Raw genomic sequence first — 22,353 nt, 5'->3', positions numbered from 1 at the left:
GGAGACAGAGAGTCCAGACATGTTGCTGGGGTCTGCACACTACATCAGAAAGACCAAAGTCTGTGTGGAGTCTGTCAAACTTTTTTGGTGTTTTGTGCCCACACTAGAGATCAGAGACACTGAAAGTTTCCCCCGTCATGCTGGGACTCAAAGCTAGAGGAACCCATTGCTGTGTATGCCTACAGCCAGTGATTGTGGATTCATTGCATAGCAGGAGTGGTGAGCAGAATAACCCAGCTTAACCCCCTACTGCCCACAGCTAATGACAATAGAGTCTATTGCTTACTCAGGCGCCCATCAGCCATCCATTGTGTACAGTCTTAAAAAGACAACATTACATGCTCCACCGTACAGTCAGGCCCCAACACTAGACGGCTTAGTACTGCTAAATAGGCACCAGGTGTTTTATAAACATCTCCAGGGGCACCCTTGTAAGGAACAAGCAAACCCACCCAGTATTAGGGCTGTATGCATAGAGTGTACTCAAGGACATTTCTTCGAAATAGTCAATGTCGTTATATTTCCTTCTGTTTATACCAGTTAAAATTTGGTTTAACTTTATTGCAGTTAGGTAATTACCATGTTATAGGTTGGTGTACACCCTCTTTGGTCTGACTAACGTGTTAGGTTGGCCGTCTACTGGTTTATGTGTTGTCTCACTTGCCTTTCCACAATATATATATATATATATATATATATATATATATTTATATATATATATATATATATATATATATATATACCGTATTTATCGGCGTATAACACGCACCCCAAGTTTAGGAGGGAATTTTAAGGAAAAAAAACTTTTTAAGGAAAAAAAAACTTACATTTAAATGCCCATCAATGCAGCCTTGTCAGTGTCATCTGCAGCCTTATCAGTGTCATCTCCAGCCTTGTCAGTGTCATCTGCAGCCTTGTCAGTGTAATTTGCAGCTTTGCCCAGTGACATTGCAGTTTAAATATGGCGCCGTGTAATATTGTATTTGCGCAGGCGCCGTGTTGTGACTTTCGGCTTCTCCTTTGTCTTCCGTACTGCACAAGCGCTGCGCCTGCGGACACTATCCGATGGGGGGACACTTCTCCTCAGAACACCACCGAGATACATACATAGCCGAGTGTACTCGGCTAGGTTTGGCTAGCTCCGCTCACAGTCACGCCCAGTCACGCCCAGTCACGCCCAGTCCCTGTATATATATTTATATATACTGTATATATACACACACAATGCTGTGAAAAAGTATTTGCCCACTTTATAATATTTTTTTTTGCATATTTGTCACACTTAAATGACTCAGATCATCAAACAAATGTTATTATTACACAAAGATAACCCGAGTAAATACAAAATGCAGTTTTTAAATGATGTTTTCATTTATTAAGGCAAAAAAACTGTTCAAACCTGCCTGGCTTTATGTGAAAAAGTAATTGCCCCCTAAACCTAATAACTGGTTGTGCCACCCTTGGCAGAAACAACTGCAATCAAGTGTTTGCGATAACTGGCAATGAGTCTTTCACATTGCTGTGGAGCAATTGTGGCCCACTCTTCTTTGCAGAATTGTTTTAATTCAGCCACATTGGAGGGTTTTCCAGCATGAATGGCCCGTGAAAGGTTATGATACAGCATCTCAATTGGATTTAAGTCCGGGCTTTGACTAGGCCACTCCAAAACCTAAATTTTGCTTTGTTTGAACCATTTAGAGGTGGACTTGCTGTTGTGTTTTGGATCATTGTCCTGCTGCATAACTCAAGTGCACTTGAGCTTGAGGTCAGAAACTGATGGCCGGACATTCTCCTTTAGGATTTTCTGGTAGAGCTCAGAATTCATGGTTCCATCAATTATGGTAAGTCGTCCAGGTCCTAAAGCTGCAAAGCAGCCCCAGACCATCATGCTATCACCACCATGTCTGACTGTTGGTATGATGCTCTTGTTATTAAATGCTGTATTAGTTTTATGACAGATCTAACGGGACGCACACCTTCCAAAAAGTTAAATTTTTGTCTCATCAGTCCACAGAATATTTGCCTAATAGTCTTGGGGATAATCAAGATGTTTTTTTGGTAAATGTTAGATGAGCCTTTGTGTTCTTTTTGGTCAGCAGTGGCTTTGGCCTTGGAACTCTCCCATGGATGACATTTTTGCCCAGTCTCTTTCTTATTGTTGAATCATGAACACTGATCTTAGTTGAGTCAACGTCATGCTCTTGAAGTAATTTTTGTGGGACCTGGGAAGGGGCAATTACTTTTTTTCACATAGGGCCAGGCAGGTTTGAACAGCTTTTTTCCCTTAATAAATTAAATAATCATTTAAAAACTGCATATTGGATTTACTCGGTTATCTTTGTGTAATATTAAAATGTGTTTGATGATCTGAATCATTTAAGTGTGGGAAATATGGGGGCAAATAGCAAATACTTTTTCACAAATTTATTTATTTATTTATATATTTTTTCATGTTACAGCCAAAAACATAAATGCGTTAAAGCAGTAATTTCATGGTAAAAGATTTGGATTACTATTTTTCCTATTTTTCCTCTGGGTGCAATTTACAGTGCCTTGAAAAAAGTATTCATACCCCTTGCAATTTTCCACATTTTGTCATGTTATAACCAAAAACATATATATATTTTATTGGGCTTTTATGTGATAGACCAACACAAAGTGGCACATAATTGTGAAGTGGAAGGAAAATTATAAATGGTTTTCAAAATGTTTTACAAATAAATATCGAAAAAATGTGGTTTGCATTTGTATTCAGCCCCCTTTACTCTAATACCCCTAACTAAAATCTAGTGGAACCAGTTGCCTTCAGAAGTCACCTAATTAGTAAATAGAGTCCACCTGTGTGTAATTTAATCTCAGTATAAATACAGCTGTTCTGTAAAGCCCTCAGAGGTTTGTTAGAGAACCTTAGTGAACAAACAGCATCATGAAGGCCAAGGAACACACCAGACAGGTGACTCTGGAGGAGCTGCAGTGATCCACAGCTCAGGTGGGAGAATCTGTCCACATGAAAATGATTAGTTGTGCACTCCACAAATCTGGCCTTTATGGAAGAGTAGTAAAAAGAAAGGCATTGTTGAACGAAAGCCAAAAGAAGTCCTGTTTGCAGTTTGCGAGAAGCCATTTAGGGGTACACAGAAACATGTGGAAGAAGGTGCTCTGGTCAGATGAGATCAAAATGTAACTTTTTAGCCTAAAAGCAAAACGCTATGTGTGTCGGAAAACTAACACTGCACATCACCCTGAACACACCATCCCCATTGTAAAACACGGTGGTGGCAGCATCATGTTGTGGGGATGCTTTTCTTCAGCAGCGACAGGAAAGCTGGTCAGAGTTGATGGGAAGATAGATGGAGCCAAATACAGGAAATCTTAGAAGAAAACCTGTTAGGAGTCTGCAAAAGACTTGAGACTGGGGTGGAGGTTCACCTTCCAACAGGAAAACAACCCTTAACATACAGCCAGAGCTACAATGGAATGTTTTATATCAAAGCATATTCATGTGTTAGAATGGCCCAGTCAAAGTCGAGACCTAAATCCAACTGAGAATCTGTGGCAAGACTTGAAAAATGCTGTTTACAGATGCTCTCCATCCATTCTGACAGAGCTTGAGCTATTTTGCAAAGAAGAATGGGCAAAAATGTCACTCTCTAGATGTGCAAAGCTGGTAGAGATATACCCAAAAAGACTTGTAGCTGTAAATGCAGTGAAAGGTGGTTCTACAAAGTATTGACTCGGGGGGGGGGGGGGCTGAATATAAATGCACGCCACACATTTCAGATATTTATTTGTAAAAAAATTTTTAAATCATTTATTATTTTCCTTCAACTTCACAATTATGTGCCACTTTGTGTTGGTCTATCACATAAAATCCCAATAAAATACATTTACGTTTTTGGTTGTAACATGACAAAATGTGGAACATTTCAAGGGGGCCAATGGAGAGAGGGCTTCCCTTGCAGCTAAGCTCCGGACTCCCCTGGAAGTGAGACAAGAGGAGTCGGGCACAAAGTAGCATAGCATAGGTCACCTGCGGAGTTGCTTGCAGAAGGATTCAGGGATACTGCCAATGAGCAGAGGCTGCAGGCAGATGGCGCCTGTGAGGGGTAGCAGGTCTGCATAATCACGGTGTCAGAAGAATAGTCAGTACAAGTCAGGATCAGGTGCCAGGTGAATAACAGAGCAGACAAAGTCAGGTGGATAACCGAGATCAAACATAGAAGCAAGCAGAGGGTATCCATAAGATAAGTCGGGGTCGAAGACTGGAGCAAGCAGGAGACAGGTCAGAAACAAGCCGGGTCGATAACTAAGATCACAGGATCACAGGAGCAAGGGAACACAGGAACACAGGTAACAAGCTGATGAGCAAACAGCACTTCAGCCAAGGGCTGGCTTGCTTATAAAGGCCCATGCAATGTGCTTGGCTGAGATGCTGGGTCCTAGAGCCCATCTTCTGCCCTGGCAGACACTGGGTCCTAGAGTCCTCCTCCTGTCCTGACATTTGTAGAGGGAGAGGAAGTCAAAAGAAACCTGGTTATGGTTTCCTGGGTCACTAGGGGGCAGCTATCCAATTGGATGCTGGCATCCCATGTGACTCTGGCACTGATGTGTTTCGAGGGTGTCCCCTCTTTTTTAGAACTGTGAAGAAGAGGGAACACCCTCAAAAACACATCAGCTCCATTTGGTTTACCATTCCACGATTACCACTGGCTATCTGGTGGACTTTATACATTTTGTTTGAATTTATCCTTCGTTTGTGAGTATGTTTTACACATCTTTGAAATAAAACAAATATTGCAAAGATAATGCGCTAGGCTGATGCGCCCTCTGTTCCTTTTCTTTTCTTTTCAGAGTCTATTAAAAAAGACCCTGGCTCCCGGGCTTAGCATGCATTTTTGAGAGTGGCAGAATAGAGACAGGTCACCCATCTGTCAGGACAGTGCTAAGCATTACCGAGAGGTTCCGAAGAAGTAGGGAAAGTGTAGGGACACGCCATCCTGGAAACTTCCTCATTTGGGCACGGACCGGCCAGGCTGCATTTCGCTTTTTGAGGCAGATACTGTCAGCACCCCGAGACTTTCAACTACTGACACATCGTTGTTGCATCATGTGAGTGTCGGGTTGACTTGACTTCAGGCTTGTCATGTATTGCCGAACTTCAGTTACAATATATTCCTGTTTCTTTGCATCTGGTCTCTGAGTGCTTACTCCCCGATGCACCTACCTACAAGTGGCTCTTCCATCTATAGTTATCGGCATTCTTTTTTCTACCCTTCATCTGTAGAGACAAAGTCATCTCACATCAGCATTTTTACACAAGAAAATGTTTTGTGAGAAGAAGTTAATCCCAGAAGATATGTGTTGTAGAAATCCAACCCTTGTCTTACCTAGCCGATATGCTTGCATACTTTATTAATGGTTGTATTTCTGAGTGTAATAGGTTCTAGGGGACACTGTGCAATAGATTTGAGTATCTTTTCATTAGGACATTTTTGCATTGGAGAAGGGAATAAAGAAAGAATGTTCATAGTCCAAAAACTCTTTACAACCATGTGCTTTGCCTCTCTCTGAAGTTACTTCTGTATAATAAACCATCATCTTGTATTTTCCCAACTGCTCTACATACATGAAAAAAGACTGGTTGATATGGGCTGCTGAGGCTTCCGCATTATCATTGCTATCTTTGCTGCCTTAGTTCCAGAATGTTCGTTTGCATTATTATAGATTTCACTAAGCTGCACCTGTGAAAACATTTTTTATTTGCTCTATTCAACCAATGTGACATTATGACATTATCTAACTTTTGAAACATAGCAAAAATAAAAGTACTAGTTTAGCAGCTCTGAAAATGCCATTCTCCTTCATAAATGTACTTTCTTTGTCATTTTTGAAGAAGTTTGACATTTTTTTTTTTTGCTTCATATACATTCTACAGCATCTGTCACTAAGTAAGCAATTTGCCTCAATTATATTCTAAATCATTTTCCTTGAGTTCCATTCTACAGCACTGTAGTTATTTAAAGACGTTACCATGACTGTAATTTTGCTTTCATTTTTTTTTTGTTACATTTTAGTTTCAGGGAAGGACAAGTCATCTTCTGTCTTCACATATATTAATATAGGCTGGGCTTTATAAAAAGCAACAAGTACGACGATCCAGGGAACTGCTAATACTATCCAGCAAAAAATGCAACCATAATAAAGTGATGAAGTCCAATCAGCCTACCTGAAAGAGAAGCTGTACTCTACTTACAAAATGGAAACATGCTTAGTAACTGAGCAACCAATCTTCTGTGCACTATCACATGGGGTAACCCTATGCAAATCTCAACTTTCAGAAAGTTAGTATCCATACAAGTATTTCAGAATCTGCAGCAGGGAATTAGGGTTGGCACAGTGAACGTGGGAAATTGAATTTTATGATGGCAGCAGGAAAGGTTATGTATTAGTTTATATTTTGTGATTTAATTACAGATTCATTTATATTTTGCTATAACATTGATAGTCTATAATCCTCAGTTTCAGCATATAACCAGACAAACTGTCAATAAAACAAACTCACTGCGTTCAACCCAGATCACCCATATGGACCAGAGTTGGTGCTGCGGCAGAAGCTCCTTATAGCCGTCAAAGTCCCAATGATATAGTAATGCTGGCACTCATTCCAGAACTTTATACATCTTAAACTTTATTAAACAGGGTTAAAAAAACATAAAAATTGGCATGCTGATGCGTTTCTGCCAAACACGGCCTTAACCATAGGGTTAAAACTCCATGAAAATTGCCATGCTGATGCGTATCAGCCAAACGCATCCTTAGGCTCCATGCCAACTAGCGTTTTTTATAAGCTAAAATTATGAAAAAATTGTTTTTGTGCTGGCTTGTAATAGCATTTTAGTAGTTTTTAGGAGTGTTAACATTTTATTAGCATTTTTACAGTACATGAAGAAAAAAAATGCTCAAAAAAGCTGTTAGGAGCTTTAAGCATTTTTTTTCTGCCGGGAAACCCCTCGAAAAAAAAAAAAAAATTTTTCTGCTCCTAAATGCTGAAGCTTGAATGCTTCTAGCATAAAAATTGTGTGCATGAACACAGGATAACTTTACTAGCTTCTGGGAGCAGAAAAAAAAATATTTACAAAAGCTTCTAGGAGCTTAAAAAAATGCTAGTGTGCATAGAGCCTTAATCATAGCTATGATTAAGGCCATGTTTGGCTGAAACGCATCAACATGGCTTTTTTCATGGAGTTTTAAATAAAGTTTAATATGTAGAAAGTTCCTAAATGAGTGTCGGCTTTACTATATTATTGGAACCAGTCAAACCCTGTCACTGACACAAAGCCTTTACCCACTCAGCCACACCCTATTTTACCCACTGCTGACATCCAAACCCTCGCTTTATACCAGTAAATGAACTCTTGTGCTTGCCACAGTCACTCCTTACATGGAAGTCTGCTATTACCACAATATTGTGGTGGGTGGGAAGGATGCCACCTCTGCCCCCCTTCCATTACATTGAACTTACATTAGGTTATCTCCCAACGGTATGTGATCAGATCCCACTCAGCCTACTTCCCTGTCCAGGATCTGTCATGTGTCTGGACGGAGGCCGGAGTGCTGAGAGGGCTTTCCTTGCGGCTGCGTGCAGAGCACCCCTGAAGGTGATACAGGAGACGCAGTGCCAAAAGAAGCACGGGGATAATGGCAGGAACAAGCAGGATGCCCTCAGAAGGTGTCCCTCAGAAGTCCCAGGCGTATTTGGCAGCAGGATGAGACAAGAAACAGGATCAGGAGCCAGGCCATAGGTCATGCACGAATGATCAGTCAGGAGCAAACGCACATAGTAGGAACAGGAGAAGCCGGGGTCATTCACAGACAGCAGCAGAGTCAGTAGCACAAGCCAGGGGTCAGAGCCAGGGATGGAGATAAGACAGGTCAGAGGCGAGCCAGGTCAGTAACAGGGAATCCAAGATCAGAATACACAGAAGCACAAGAACAGGGGGGGGGGGGCTGACAATCATCCAGAAATCTAGTGAGCAGAGCAGCTGTCCTTTATAGACCAGGTGGTGCCAGAATTTATCTGTGCACACGCATGCGCCAATGCACAATGCGTGTGCCAATATGCAGGGTAGTACGCAGGATGCCACCATGCCGAGTAATATGGCAATATTGCCAGTTTTACTTTGGCTATTCTCCTGACAGGATCACATCCTGCTGCCTCCATCTATGATTGTCTCTTGCCCCAACTCTGTCACTTTTCCATGACCTTAGTCAGCTAATGGTTTGCTCCCTTCTCTTTCCTCCATCCAAGATCATCCTTTTTTTCCCTTTTCGTTCTGGTATTTAATCAGTTCACTCTTTACTGGTACTATCCTTCCTGAATGGTCAGCTCCTACACTAGCTTCTTTCAATTTTCCATGGTCAGTTGGGGCTCCTTTCTCCGTTGCACCTGCCATGATCAGTTTCCACACTGCATTATTTAAAGCCCCTTGTCCACAACCAAATGTTCCTCTTAATGCCCCATGATCGTCCCCCCACTACCTCCCTGCCAAGTTCATGTTCAGCTGCCATTCTGCCTTCCCTGTTTTCTACTACCTCAAGATCGTGTTCAACACCCCACCCCCCATTTTTCTCTTCTTTCGTCCATCATAGCACTTGATCACCACACACATTTCCTAGTACACGTTTACTCCAGTTGAAAATGATTACAGGCTGGCTTGCTCCTTTAAATTGTGTTACAACTCTAAATTGAATTGGGAAATTGAGAAATGAATGATATGCTTTTAAGATATTATAAGGTACACGGTGCCGAAAGGTGGATAGCTTCCTCTATACACATGGTTCAGCACTCATGCCTCTAGGCACTAATACCACAGATGATGGAGTTTTTGTCTTTAAAGTAGAAGTTAACAAAACCTTCCACCTCCTAACCCCCCACAAGTCTCTCACGTCACTAATAAAAAAAATATAAGGTTAGTATTGAAGCTTTTTTTACGTTACCAGTCTACAATTTTTTTTACTTTTAATGTTGTTTTCCTGGCATTGCGCTTTAATGCCCTGTACACACGGTCGGACATTGATCGGACATTCCGACAACAAACTCCATGGATTTTTTCCGACGGATGTTGGCTCAAACTTTTCTTGCATACACACGGTCACACAAAGCTGTCGGAAAATCCGATCATTCTGAACGCGGTGACGTAAAACACGTACGTCGGGACTATAAACGGGGCAGTAGCCAATAGCTTTCGTCTCTTAATTTATTCTGAGCATGCGTGGCATTTTGTGCGTCGGATTTGTGTACACACTATCGGAATTTCCGACAACGGATTTTGTTGTCGGAAAATTTGATAGCAAACTCTCAAACTTTGTGTGTTGGAAATTCCTATGGAAAATGTGTGATGGAGCCTACACACGGTCGGAATTTCTGACAACAAGGTCTTATCACACATTTTCCATCGGAAAATCCTATTGTGTGTACAGGGCATAACAGTTATGTTTCAGAGCACACAATTCTTCTTATTGATATGGGTTATGTTAGAGCTGAGCAAACTTTGACATCTAGTTATATATTTTTTTATGTTTTATAGCATGTTCTTCAGTTTTGCTTATTGCATCTCCCTCATGAAAATGAAATAATCTTTGTGATTACTCTGCAGTTTACCCACATATATCTTTAATCACGTTTTAAACTTTTCTCTGGTGATTGTGTTTTTGATGAAAACAAATATTTCTGCTTGACCCAAATATCTCACTAACTTTTTATGAGTCTCTGTTATTATCTGTCATAATGATATAATGGCTGATATAAAGGTTACAAGGGAACCAACTGGCTTTATCCAGCTTAGGTAAGGTAATTGTAGCCATATCAGTACACAACAAACAAATTAAAGTATATGTGAACCCTCAGCTTGTAAAATAACCCATCCAGTTTAAAATAGAAACAAACGGCAAAACATTTCTGTATACATATGAAAAAAATAAATATAAATACCTTCCCCCCCTTTTTTTATAAGTGGTCCTGTGACCTCTGTTCTCATCTGCATTTAGAGAGCTGGAGGAGGAGAAACAGAAGCACACTGATCTTCCCAGTAAATGTCTTTGCAGGGGGGGGTGTCATTACAAGTATGATCATTGGAGGAGAGCAGGCTGATCTCTCAGCACAGCTAGAAAACTGACCACGCTGTGCCCTAATGCCTGTTTTTTAATAGGAAAGCAGAGGGACTGGTAGGAACGCCAGGTATTTCAAGGAAGCAATACAAAGAGAGCAGGATACTTTTTTTACACAAGTAGATGATATAGCAGGCCCATTTCAGGAATATGAAATGTTGTGTTTACATATTCTTCAAGTACTATAAATGATTATATTTATTTGTACTGACATTAAAGTGATTGTAAAGTCTTTTTTTTTTTTTTTTGTTAAAAATAAACATTTTATTTATTACCTGCCCTGTGTAAAGTTTTTTCACAGAGCAGACCGCATCCTCCTCTTCTCGGGTCCCTCTTCAGTGCTCCTGGCCCTTTCCTCCCTACTGTTGAGTGCCCCCACAGCAAGCATTAAGATAAAACACCTTCTGCCTTTACAACCCCTTTAAACTTTATAAAACAAGGCTTGCAGAGATCCATTCTTTTAAATTCGGTCTTTTTTCTTAAAGCTCCAATGCAGAATTTGTACCTATAGGTAAGCCTATAATAAGGCTTACCTATAGGTACAGTAAATTACCTTGTAGTACGCCATAGATGTCATCGGCGCATGCGCTGTGAAGAAACGTCCCTCCATGCCGTTTCTTCACTAGTGAGTGCTGTGATTGGCGGATCCCGCGTGCATGCCAGTCACAGAGCCGGAGTCTGCGGCCCCGGAAGGAAGAGGGGCAAAGATGGATGCGGCCTCCAGCGGGGACACCGTGGGCTTCGTTTGCAGGTAAGTGGCGCATAATGGGCTAGTATGCGATGCATACTAGTCTATTATGCTTTTTTGATGCATTTTGCATTTTTTTATACTTTTTTTTGGACAATTTAATGTTGGGCAGATTAAAAAAAACACAAAATATGGAAAAAATTAAGCAAAATTGCGTCAAAAATGCACTACATACTTTTCTTTTTCAATGTATTGAGATTTGCAATAAAGGCACATAAGATAACAATACAGACATTAGCTCATAACAAAGGCCAACATGGCCAATCAAGGAGGACATATACCTGTGAGGTGTACAGTCAACATTATATGCTTGAAATGAACGGAGTGTAATCTGTCATATCTACCTCAATAAATGCACATAGAGCATCCCTATAGAAAAATTGCAAGACAATCTCATTGATCCAGGGATTGAAATACGATGGGGTGAATCCAGGGCTAGTGGTGAAGCCAACCCCCGAACCCCAACAGCCCCTGTGGGACCACCCCAAAGGGATCACGCCGTGACTGGCACGGCTCACCCGGGGCCAAATAAGCGTCCCGGATCAACCCCCCCTTCCACTAATACAGGGGTGTGATGTATCACAATCCCCTGGCTCCCTGAAGACCATTTATTTATTGCGTTGGGATAACAATTCCTACCATGGATATCTTCAGCAATATATCAAAGTGTTACTAAATGGACTTGTAGTAAAATCTAATAATACCTTAACGTCCCAACTCGACAGGACCATGTGGGGCATGAAGAATAGAGGAGAGAATAAAGCAGAGAGAGTAACAGTGTAATAAGGGGGCTAAAAGGAGAAGAAGAAGGAGGAGGCATCCAGTAGAGTTTCTTTTTAGGGAGTGATATGGAACATGAAGAAAATCAAATTTTGCATTTGTTTGGGAGTGTTGTCTATTCTGTGATTCAACAGAGCTATTGTGGGGTCCTGGGAGACTGCTATACCAGTAACCTTCCTCACTAGATGGATGTATTTGTTCCAGAAGCTTCTTATGCGTAGACATGTCCACCGAATGTGATACATGGAGCCCATCTGATTACAGACCCTAAAACACAGGGGGGAAGCATCTGGATAAATCCCTGCCAGTCTGGTGGGGACATAGTACCATCTAGTGAGTAACTTGACATTTGCTTCAATTAGTCCGAAGTTCAAAATACCTTTCTAGAAGTGTCGGAAGGAGAGAAAACATTTTTCAGGATCCAGTTGAAGTTCCAGTTCTGACTTCCAAGCCCGGGCGTAAGAGGGTGAGTTCGAATTTTGTGCCAACAAGGCATAAATGGTTGAAATGCCACCTCTCTGATCCATGAGGTTGGAGCACCATTGTTCATAGATAGTGTGTTTGGGATGGGGGGGGGGGGCAGGTTTGTCTATCCTTAAGGTGTGTAGAAAATGCCTGATCTGGGAAAATCTGAACATTTCAGGGTCAAGCATCTCCAGTTTGCTGAGACAAAATCCCAGTGTGATAGAACCTGACAAGGTGAAGAAGTGACCTATTCTAAATAACCCTTTGTTTACCCACCATTTAAAGGCTAGGATATTCATCCCTGGCTGAAAGTTCGGCTTGTGGAAAAGATGAGCAAGGGGTTTTCTATTAGGTTGATATTAGGGTGTTCTGTTTGTGGAGTATATCGCAAAGTGTCATAGAATGAGAATGGGTGGGAGCCAAGATGGGGGGCCTCTGTTTAGAGGGGCACCACAAAAGGAAGTCTATCGTGTGGTGGGGGACAGCCTGTCTCTCTAATGCAATCAAGTCCAGTTTGGGTCCCTTGGAATAGACTGTGCAGATCTGAGCTAGTTGTGCCGCCTGATAATACCACCAAACATTTGGAGTCCCAGCCCTCCTTGATTCTTGAGCCGGAAAAGAATGTCTCTAGAGCATCGGTGAACCTTCTTCTCCCAGACAAAGCCAACGATTTTAGATTGAAATTTAGCAAACACTTTTTTGGATATAGGGATAGGGAGGGAATGGAAAAGGTAGAGAATATGGGGCATCTATGTCATCTTTACTGCGTTCATCCTACTAAGCCAGGATAAACCACACTTCGACAATGTCTTAAGGTCCTCTTCCAGTCTCCGGAACAATTAGATGCATACAATAAGCCTGTGTATTGCAAATTTTCCACAAAGCTTGTGCAATTTTCAAACATTAATAGATAATTCAACACAAACATCCATGCGATTTAGTGTTGCATCCAAGCATATCAGTACTGCCTCTATGCAATATGGTGTTAGTGCAATGTTCAAACAATAAAAAGTTAAAAAATACAAAAAAACGCATCCATGCGATTTGGTGTTGCATCCATGTGATTCTATGCAATTCAGTGCTGTGTTGCTGTGCAATGATCAAATTAACAGTCCACAGATCTTCCACAATCCATTCATGTGTTATGGTGAACACAAACTAAAGTGCTGTGCGCTCATACAAGTGCTCCCCCCCAGGTGATAGCCTCTCACCTAAGGGCGTGCGACCTTGCAATTAAGCTTGGTCAGAATGCGCCTTAGAACCTCTCTGGGTTCGATGTTATATGCAGGGTCCTGGATAGATTTGCACTGGTGCCTCTGTTCCTCACAGCAGTCCCGTTTGTACCTCAATATATCAACATAAAAAGGACTTCATGGTGCAGTATGCACTAAATTTATTAAAATCATAAACAAATCCCGCAATGGGTACTCACAGTAACAAGGCGCTTAAGGGCGCCACACTAAAACAGCAGAGACGAACGGGCAACAGCGGCCGGTATGGGGTGGCATGCTAATCTGTCCCAACAGGTTGTATGTATAATGTTCCGTCCTGTCCCCTTCCCCTACGCGTGTTCGATACAAGGGGTATTCCGTATCTTCATCAGGGGGTGATTTCACCCCGGGTGACCCCGCCCCCTCTGACGTCACGGGGAATGCCACAGGGAAGTCCCTGTCAAGTTCCCATGCATCAGAGGGGGGCGGGGTCACCGGGTGGCCCTGCCCTCCGTTATTTAAGAACAGTCAGAAGACGAGAAGCGTCACACAGCAGGAGCCTCCCATCCAATCATGGATGCGGATCAGCCCGAAAAGAAGATGAAGACAAGAAGATGAAGAGAAAAAGATGAAGAGAAAAAGATGAAGAGAGAAGTGTCACACAGCGGGAGCCTCCCATCCAATCATGGATGCGGAGCGGCCCAAAAAGAAGATGAAGAGAAGAAGTTGAAGACAAGAAGATGAAGAGAAAGAGATGCCACGGAGGAAGATGCCGGACGAGAACACCGGAGAAAGAAGCAGAGGATCGGATTAAGAAGAAGATGGAGGAAGAAACCGAAGGAAGATAGAAGAAAGAAGATAGAAGATGGAAAAAAGAAGACTTTAAATAAAGGAATTGTCAAAAACGGTCTCTTGTCATTTTTAACATTTTTGACAGTTTTTTTGTGAAATGGTAGGGGTACTTTTGTACCCCCTTACCATTTCACACAGGGGGGGTGGGATCTGGGGGTCCCCTTGTTAAAGGGGGCTTCCAGATTCCGATAAGCCCCCCGCCTGCAGACCCCCACAACCACCAAGGGTTGTGGGGATGAGGCCCTTGTCCTCATCAACATGGGGACAAGGTGCTTTGGTGGGCTACCCCAAAGCACCCTCCCAATGTTGAGGGCATGTGGCCTGGTACAATTCAGGAAGGGGGGGCGCTCTCTCGTCCCCCCCTCTTTTCCTGAGGCCTGCCAGGTTGCGTGCTCAGATAAGGGTCTGGTATGGATTTTTGGGGGGACCTCACGCCAATTTTTTTTTATTTTGGCACGGGGTTCCCCTTAAAATCCATACCAGACCTGAAGGGTCTGGTATGAATTTTGAGGGGGACCCCTACGTCATTTTTTTTTTAAATTTTGGCACGGGGTTCCCCTTAACATCCATTCCAGACCTTAAGGGCCTGGTATGGAATTTAGGGGGACCCCCACGCCAGTTTTTTTTTACATTTTGGTTCGGGGTTCCCCTGTGGGGAAATCCCATGCAGTTTTTATCAATTAACTTTTATGTGTATTGTCGGACTGGCAATTCATTAATAGCCGCGAGTAGTTTTATATGACTTTTTTTCCTTTGAAATGTCAGTTTGCTGTCAGACTGTTGTAAACACGGGACACATGCGCCCCTTTACAGGCATACTATAGACACACCCCCCCCAGGTACCAAATTTAAAGGAATATTACAGTTTTATTGTTTGACTTTAAGCATTATTAAAATCAATGCTCCCGAAAAAACGGCCGTTTTAGAAACTTTTTTTGCATTGATACATGTCCCCTGGGGCAGGACCCAGGTCCCCAAACACTTTTTATGACAATATCATGCATATAAGCCTTAATAATTAATACTTTTGATTTCTCACTTTTACTTTTAAAGGGTGTTCTGCAGCTTCGAATTTGCCGCGAACACCCCAAATTGTTCTCTGTTCGGCAAACTGGCGAACAGCCGATGTTCGAGTCGAACATGAGTTCGTCTCGAACTCGAAGCTCATCCCTATTCCCAATATTTCGAATAGGTAGGGCCATGAGACAGAGTCGAAAGCCTTCTGCAGGTCAATTGAGATCAATAAGCCTTTCTGGGGAGTACCTCCATCCCAGTGGGATCTTAGCAAAGAGATAATATCTATGGCCCTTCTGACTTGATCCAGGCCCTGTCTTCCCGGTATGAAGCCCACCTGGTCCTTGTGTATGTACTTCGCAATGAAGCTAGACATTCTGATGTCATTGTTTATAAGGGAAATCGGGCGATAATTCCCGACCTCGCTACTATCTTCCCCAGGTTTAGAGATTACTGATATAAAGGCTGTATTTAAATCTTTGTCCGGGGGGGCTCCATCCCATTGGGGATTAAAAAACCGTGCCATGTAAGGGGCCAAATAGAGTCAGAATTTTTTGTAATAGCCATCCGAAAAACCATCTGGGCCCGGAGCTGAGCCCTGTTTGAGCGATTTTATCACCTCCACGACCTCTTCTGAAGAGAAGGGTTTGTCTAGGAGTTCCCTACAGCTTTCCATGATCTTGAGAAGAGGTATATCTCGGAGAAAGGAATCTATTTTGTTAGGGGAAGGGGGATAATCGTCCATGTACAATTTAGAGTAGAAGTCCTGGAAGGATTTCATGATGCGGATGGGGTTTTGTGTCAGGTCGAGGCTGTCTGTATCTTAGGGAATGACAAGGTGCGTGTTTTAGAGCTCAATTTTGTCGCTAGTTTGGCTCCTATCTTGTTTGATTGGTAATAAAACTTAACACCCGTCCATCTGAGATGTTTTTCCGCTGAAGTGGTCAGGGCTAGATTGAGTTGTACATGGGCTATCTCTAATTTGGACAAAGAATCAGGCATAGGGTTACGTTTATGTGATATGTTTATTGAGAGGAAGTTTTTGAACTTCCACTTTTCATTCGCGTTTTAATTTAGAGGCTAGCTGGATAAGTTTCCCTCTCATCACCGTCTTATGGGCCGCCCAAAGTGTTAAGGGAGAAACTGAGCCATTATCATTGTTACTGAAAAATTCCTGCATGGATTTCTCAAGTATAGTGCAGTGTACTGGGTTGCTCAGTAGCGACTCATTGAGACACAATTGTAGGGTCTCTCTACCCCTAGAGGGCACCTTATATTCAGAGACTTGATGGAGTGATCTCACTACGTACTTTTCTACAGCTTCTCCATTGAGGTATATTAAACGAAAAACAAACAGTTTTGCGTTTTAAAAAGTCCCTGACCCTTTCCAAAAATGCAGCAGATGTAAAAAAGCATAGATGTGAATGTATCCCATAGGAAACCATGTTAAATGGACTGTAGTGCGTTTCTGCAAAAAGCACTAAACACATAGGTGTGAACCAGGTCTAAGACTGCATGCACACTGGCGTATTAAAATAGTGCTCACTCTGGTATGTATTTACGCCCATTGATGCCCATAAGGCTCATGCAAATAATTTAATTCTAATGGTTAAAATTTTAATTTGTTCTTGCCACTAGATTGAAATCACCACATTTGTGCAAGTTTAGTCATTTATATGTATGCATATGCGTACATTATGCCAGTGCACTCATCTCCGAATGCAGATTTGGGCCATTTTTTTATGCCTCAAGACGTTATACACACTGGGCATAAAAAGTGCTTCTTATACAGGCTTTTAGCGTTTTTTTGTTAGCCCATTTTTCCATGCGCATTTGGGTGTTTTTGCAGGCATATTTGCAGAGGAGTGTTTTCAGGCTGAAAAAAAACCCATAACAAATGCATTTTTAAGAGGAATTTTTAGGCAGAAAACACGCTTAACATGCATAAACGCGCCTAAAGCGCCATAATGGAAAAATACTTTTGTTTTTTTTCTGACCATGTGCATAACGCCTAACAAACTTTTTGAGGTTTGCCCTTATCTAAACTATTGTGTATAAGTACTGATTGGAACTCAGAAGAAGGGGTTAGACCCTCAAATTTGGTTCTTAAAATGTAACTGTTAGTGCATATTAAAAAAAAAGTATTACAGATAGTACTTAACTGTGTTGTTGCAATACTGCACTAATTCGGATACAATCACCTTAAAGAGTAACTCCTCTTTTATTTAGAATTTTTTTTCCCTGTGGGTTATCTATGCGCATTTTTGACAATTTTAACAAACTTTGTTGCAGATTCCTACCTTTTGTTATTCTGAAAAAATAGCTGTTTATTTGTCTGTGTCCATGTGCAAAAATGAATGGGAATGAGGGTGATTTTATAATTGTCAATCAGCTGCTGAACTTGCAGGGCTCTAAGGAGGAAAGTGGCAGGGTCTGCATCCTTTTAGACCTGATTAACCTTTGGGGTATCTCACATTATTGCAGGTAATGCCTAAAATCTGACTTGTGTCTTAGTGCAGACTTCTGAGAAAATCAGTGAGCCAATCACACAAGCAGGAAAGCTGTGTACAGAATGCCTTCAGGTTGCCATAGTGCATTGCATTTTGCAGAAAATTACAGAGCTACGTATTGAAAAAGAAAGGTAATTTTTTTAATAACATTCCATTACAAAAAGATGTGTGTTGCAATTGTATATGCTATATTATTATTATTTTTTATATATACATTTTTTTACCATGAAAGTGGAATTATCCTTTAAACAGCATTGCTATAACAATACATAGATGTACTTAGTGTTGGCATTGAGCAGAACAAGTATGCCGATGCCACCAAGTGGTGGGTGGATAGTACTGCTTTTTTTGTCCCTCATTAACATGGGGACAAGGTGCTTTGGGGTAGGGGGCACAGCCCCCCCTGCCCCCGAAAGCACCCACCCCCCATGTTGAGGGCATGTGGTCTGGTATGGTCCAGGAGGGGCGGCACTCGTTCGCCCCCCCCCTTTCCTGACCTTCCGGGCTGCATGCTCAGATTAAGGTCTGGTATGGATCTTGGGGGACCCCCAAGCAATTTTTTTTGGCGTGGGGGGTTCCCCTTGGGATTCATACCAGACCGAAGGGTCTGGTATCGTCTTGGGGGGAAACCTCATGCAAATTTTTTTTTACATTTTGGCGGGGTTCCCTTTTCAAGATTCTCAGCACACAAGTCGCACCACAAGTCGGATCATCTTGATCCGACTTGTGGTGCGACTTCTATTCAAATCAATACGCTCCTATAGGGAACCATTGATTTTGAATAGAGACAGAGAAACATGGCTGAAAGCTAGCGTGGCTAAACGCGCATTTACACAAATGCAAAGCATGGAAAATTTGAGTTTTTAACACCGCTTTTTCCTGGCATCGGTAGTAGCTTTACAGCTCGTTTTTTAAAACACCCGTGGACATGAGGCCTTATATAGTTATATAAAGTGTAAAACAGCGCTAGCAGTCTTATATCAAACAATATAGATCCTAATAAATGGTGCCTTATACATCAATATAATTGTGACATAAGAAACTCAAAATCTAAAAAGTGCTTGGTGATGTTGGCAAAAAAATGAAGGTGCTCCAAAACTTTGAACGAGTGAGTTGACTCCCCCTTCGGTGACCCCAGTCACCAAAAATATTAGATCCTCAGCTTCGCAGTCTGGCATCAAAAGAGCAGTGATCTGATGATCTGGGGATATGCAGGATGGTTCCTCAACATGCTCAAGAAGATATTTTATGACAAGAAGGATATACCACACTCCATAGAGGGGGAAACAGAGAAAGAACTCATTGTTAAATACAGTTTAACATGAGTTATCAAGCGCATTAAATGCGCAACTTACTGGATATTTGGTAAAGACAAGCATCAGTAAAAAAGCATCTGAGTTTGCCGCTGGAATGCGTGCGTTCCATGGAGGTGGAAATTGCATCACTGGTTAGCACGAACCAGAAGTACGTTGACGCGTTTTGCCCCTCCTCCAGGGCGTCATCAAAGGACATCACTTCCGGTTCCATTACACTCTATACCCAAGGGAAGATCACCCCTCCCTCTGGTGAGGACGAAACAACCAATTACGATCAGTGTGTGAAAAAATACCCACTCACTTCCTGCTCCTACATCATTTGCTGTTGCCAAATATACAACTTTAATAACAACAGAAGCCCAAACAGACAAAATTGCCTGTTCAGCTATACAACTACAATAAATACATATATTGCGATAGACATATGCAAAAGATTTTCAATACATGGTCAACAATATATAAACAATTAAATATCCTGTAAGTTGCGCATTTAATGCACTTGATAACTTATGTTAAACAGTATTTCACCATGAGTTCTTTCTCTTTTTCCCCATCTATGGAGTGTGGTATATCTTTCCTGTCATAAAATATCTTCTTGGAAAAGTGTGCTGAGGAACCATCCTGCATATCCCCAGATCATTAGATCACTGCTTTTTTGATCCCAGAATGTGAAGCTGAGGATCTAATATTTTTGGTGATTGGGGTCACCGACGGGGGAGTCACCTCACTCGTTCAAAGCACCTTACAAACAGCACCAAGCACTTTTTAGATTTTGTGTTTCCATAGTTACCAACTGTTCCGGATTTCCCGGGACATTCCCGGGATTTAGACTCTATTCCCGATTTTATTGTTTCCCTGGAAATGTCCTGAGAAATCCGGTTCTTCATGGATTTTCAATTTTTAAGAAGACCAGGAAGACGGCTGGGGGGCTAGACGGAGCTCCTGCGTCGCCGCCCACCCTCCGCCCCACTCTGCCTCGCCCCGCCTATCCCCCGCTGCCGGTCTGTTATGGAAAGGGGCGGGGGTTCTGATGTGAGGAGGGCTCCGCTGGGGACTCCTGATGTGAGGGGGGCACCTCTGGGGACACCTGATGTGAGTGGGGCTCCGCTGGGGACTCCTGATGTGAGGGGGGCTCTGCTGGGGAGTCCTGATGTAAAGGGGGGCTCCGCTGGGGACTCCTGATGTGAGGGGGGCTCCGCTGGAGATTCCTGATGTGAGGGGGCTCCGCTGGGGACATCTGATGTAAGGGGGGCTCCGCTGGGGACATCTGATGTAAGGGGGACTCCGCTGGGGACATCTGATGTAAGGGGGGCTCCGCTGGTGGCACCTAATGCAAGGACGGACTCTGCTGGGAACATCTGATGCAAGGACGGACTCTGCTGGGACACCTGATGCAAGGACGGATGGCTGGTGGCAGGCGATGTGGCAGGTGACACGCTTAGGGATCCCACTGATTCAGCATTATGGTGAGTTGAATGATTTCATTTTATATTATAATGTAATAATAGAAATAATGCACTTCAATCATTCTGACATCATAACAACCATGGTGCCGGGATGATTGAAGTGCTAACACCAGGTGTTTGGAGTATCTTTATCTGCTGATTGTTAAACTTTCTAGAATACACATATTTCCATTGTTGTGTAGGATCTGGGGCTGCTGTGCCTCCATCTCTCTTCCCCCCTTTTCCCTCTCCATCCCTCATTCATCTCAGACTCTAACCACACCCCCTTTGAGCCACACCCATTTAAGACATGCCCACGGTTCCACGCAAACCACGCCCATTTTATGCCACATTCTTATTTTCCCCGTGCCACGCCCACAAATGCATGTCCCGCCCCCTAATTATAACAAGACTCCGCCTACAGCCAAAAAAGTGTCCCTAAAAATTTTTTTTACAATGTTGGCAACTATTATGCCACAATTATATTGATGTATAACGCACCATTTATTAGGATGTATATTGTTTGATATAAGACTGCTAGCGCTGTTTTACACTTTATATTGCTTTAAGGTTCTAGCACCTTTGTGCAGCAACTGTAGTCTCATCATTATTCATTTTTTGTTTGTATTTTTTTTTATTTAACACTTTAGCACGAGTTTTTGAATTAGATTTATTCTTATATAGTTATAGTTTTTTTTTTTATTAAAGCATAATTCAGGAAAAGCATAGCATATCAGGATTAGCACATTAGTTAGGTTAGTGTGCTGATTGACAAGCTCTACACTGACCTCATATTTCCTGCTGAACCTCTTATTATGCATAATCTGAACAGTCCATACAATAAAGGGAGAATGTGATATCAAAAGAACGAACACAATTAGATAGAAATACGAGTTTGCCAAAACCCGTGAAATATTTGAAGTAGACAAACAATATCTTTTTGTAACATTGTAACATAACTGGTAATAAATCAGTAGTTAAAAAACAGCATATCCACTACGTATCCCACATACACATATCTTTATATATATAGATATATCTTTATATATCTATATATAGATATAGATTTAGATAGATAGAAGATGAAGTTAGAAGCTGATTGGCTACCATGCATAGATGCACCAGATTCTGAGCACAACAGTTTTAGTAAATCACCCCCATTATGTTTAATTCCCAGACAGATGGGACTCAGCTATTTAAAGTGCATCCCAAAAACCCAAAAGCAGGCAACATTTGGGGTTTTTTGTTTGTTTGTTTGTTTTTAAGCTTTTTTCCTTTTTTTGCCCTGGTGATTCTGCCAGTAAAACACTTCCAGTCCCAGTGTGACAACAACAACAAGAAACAAGATAGGACTATGGAATCCCCACCCTTCTCCTATTGTCCATATCATAGAGGGACATGGTTCTTTAGTCATCAAAGAACAATGTAATTGATAACAGACAACACAAGCAAAGAGCACAGGAAGTGGCAAACTCACAAGCCGTCCAGCAAGATCAACAGGTATGATAAGCATGAGCCGATGGCCATCAGATTACCATCACCTCTTTGACTGTTGGTAACCTCTAATGTTCCTATACAATGCATTATAGCTTCTAGTCTCCGGAAGGAAAATCATATTGAATTACAACATTTTTTGCTTTGATACCGATGTTGCAGTGTAATGTAAGAATTTGCAGTCCTGAAATGTCTCACCATTGTTTTCTGACAGGTATTTGGGGTCTGGCATCCGCAGTGATGTTTTACATTAAATGAAGTACAAATATTGATGTTGACATTTACTTTGGAAAGGTCAACATTTTGTATTGCTGTTAGAGATTGATTGTCGAGTAATTAAATAAATAGTCT

The sequence above is a fragment of the Aquarana catesbeiana genome, linkage group LG02 (genome assembly GCF_042186555.1).
Source record: "Aquarana catesbeiana isolate 2022-GZ linkage group LG02, ASM4218655v1, whole genome shotgun sequence".
Lineage (NCBI taxonomy): Eukaryota > Metazoa > Chordata > Amphibia > Anura > Ranidae > Aquarana > Aquarana catesbeiana.
Note: the sequence above shows the minus strand (reverse complement) of the source record.